The 2,620-nt window shown below is 46.9% G+C and overlaps 1 pseudogene; it reads left to right on the forward strand.

Moving 5' to 3' along the window:
- Window positions 1–1,873: 1,873 nt before the first annotated feature.
- LOC134937547 (5S ribosomal RNA) lies at window positions 1,874–1,993 on the forward strand (annotated as a pseudogene).
- Window positions 1,994–2,620: the final 627 nt, after the last annotated feature.

Here is a 2,620-nt window from a genome sequence, read left to right on the forward strand (position 1 = left end):
GCAAGGAGTACCGGTCATAAGAATACACTACTACACTATATATATATATATATATATATAGTCATATGTAGAAGTGGCACTCTGGGAGCTGGCACAATGCCGGGGGGGCTTTCCAAATAGAAGTGTGTACAATACCAGTATCCTTGCATGAAAGGAAAGGCGGCACTCATCCGGTCTTTAGAAAAAAATGGAATGGTGCTGTTTATTCACAACGTTTCAAGGCTATCGAGCCTTTTCATCAGGTGCATAGTATGCATGCACCTGATGAACCTGATAAAAAGGCTTGACAGCCTTGAAACGTTGCGAATAAACAGAACCATTCCATTTTTTTCTAAAGACCGGATAATTTTCATGCAAGGATACTGGTATTATGTGTGTGTGTGTGTGTGTGTGTGTGTGTGTGTGTGTGTGTGTGTGTGTGTGTGTGTGTGTGTGTATACACACATACATAATATAGGAAATCACGACATCACTCAAAGCCTATGTATATAAAGCAAAAAATGGTGGTGCAAGGCAGCAATAAATATAAAACACTCACTTCTCCAGCGATGCAGAAAAAGTAGACAAGCCAGCACTCACGTGTAGATGAAAGACAAGCAGGATTTATTCCTTAACCAAACGGCATGGTGAAGTACAGCAAATACAGAAAACACAGCCCGACAGCTGTTTCAACCGACTGGTCTTCCTCAGGGGCTAACCGCATTGTTGTCAGAACACGAAATATAAGCCTCAAATGGCACCACAATCAACCCAGCAGCATCAGGACGGGGGCTGAGACAAGTCCGGGTATGTCTAATGCATCCCCTGCTGTCTCCTCCCACTCCATGACACTGGTAACTAAGCTAAACAAACCCAGTGTCATGCATAGCAACGGCTCCGGAGCGCGGCAAAACGTGCGGCAGGTGGTCTCAGCAGCCTGACTAGTAAATGGCATGCTGATAGTGAGGGGAATCTCTAATAACAAGATTTGCTTATAGACGAGGACCGAATCTCAAGGACCTTTTGGTCAAGACAGACTTTTCACAGCGGAAACCTAGACAGATGTCCAATTGGCTTACCACCAAACCGGGAGTATTTAAGTGTACAGGATGTTCGAATTGCTCTTTTCTGATAATAGGCAATTGCTTCAAAAATCCCACTGATGGTAGGGAATTTTCCATCAAATATAGGCTGGACTGCAACAGTAGATTTGTTGTTTACATTTTGAGATGCCCATGCAACCGTCTGTATGTCGGCAAGACTAGTAGAATGATGAAAGAACGACTCAGCCAACACCGCTCATCTATCAAGAAGTGCCTAATTGCTACAGACACCTCAAAAGATTTTACTAACTTACCGGTCGCAAGACACTTCAAGGATGCACATCATACTGTTAACCAGCTCAAATGTTGTATCATTGATCACATACCACCCCTACAACGTGGGGGTGATCGGGACAGAATTTTGCTACAACGAGAACTACAATGGATACACAGACTTAATTGCCTTACTCCGATTGGCCTCAATGAAGATTTTCGCTTAGGTTGTTTCCTGTGACATATTATAGTGACTTTTTGTTGGGCTCTGCATTCTGCTGTTTGGTTTAATTTTCTTAGACACCGCCGTGTGTCCTGTCATTGATGTTCTTTGCATGCTATGTGCTTTCAGATACCGCATGTGTCTTTATATATCTAGAGACTCGATCCTGACAGGTCCCCACTTCACTAGCAGTGACACCTTTCCTTTCACCTTCGCTTTCAACATCCACCATGCAGACCCTCTCTTGCTCACTATGTGCAGCTTATTGTCCATCTTTGGTGTTGTATTTAGCAGTATCAGATTCCAGCTGCCTATATGGGATTCCCCAGTAGAGAACATATGTTGGTCTAGTGATATTTACAGCCATACCACAATGGCAAACGTCCAATTACGGCCGATCTTGGAAACTAAGCAGTGTTGGGCCCAGTCAGTACCAGTATCGGTGACGATCTGGGAATACTGGGTGCTGTACATCACTCACTTAATACCACAAGGCAGCGGACATTGGCCCTCATTCCGAGTTGATCGCAGCAGTTCATCGCATCGCAAACGGCAAAAAATCGCAAACTGCGCATGCGCGAAAGCAGAAATGCGCGTGCGCAAAGGGAGCGATACGACGCTTTTGCAAAATTACTAACTGAAAATCAGCTCGTACTACATCACCGAAAACAGGGAGTGACGGAGGCGTGGCAGAGGCTCAGCTTCGCTATCTAACGAAATGGGCGTGAAAGTGGGCGGCTAGTGTGGGAGTATGCAACCGGCAGTAGGCGTGTTTTGAGCAGAAATGCGTATCCGATGGTAAAAGGTACACAACAAATGTTCGCTATCTTAACGCAGCCGACGAGTAATGGGCCCTACAGACATGCCGATCCGCCACCGAGGTGCCCGACGGCCGATACGGCCGACGGGGCGACCCGGCGGCGGGGGGGGCAGTGACGGAGTGAGTGAAGTTTCTTCACTCCCCCCGTCACGCGGCTCCATTGAAGTGCAGGCAAATATGGACGAGATCGTCCATATTGGCCTGCATGCACAGCCGACGGGGGACCAGCGATGAACGAGCGCGGGGCCGCGCATCGTTCATCGCTGGAGCCTCCACACTGAA

This window comes from Pseudophryne corroboree, chromosome 6, assembly GCF_028390025.1.
Source record: "Pseudophryne corroboree isolate aPseCor3 chromosome 6, aPseCor3.hap2, whole genome shotgun sequence".
Classification (NCBI taxonomy): domain Eukaryota; kingdom Metazoa; phylum Chordata; class Amphibia; order Anura; family Myobatrachidae; genus Pseudophryne; species Pseudophryne corroboree.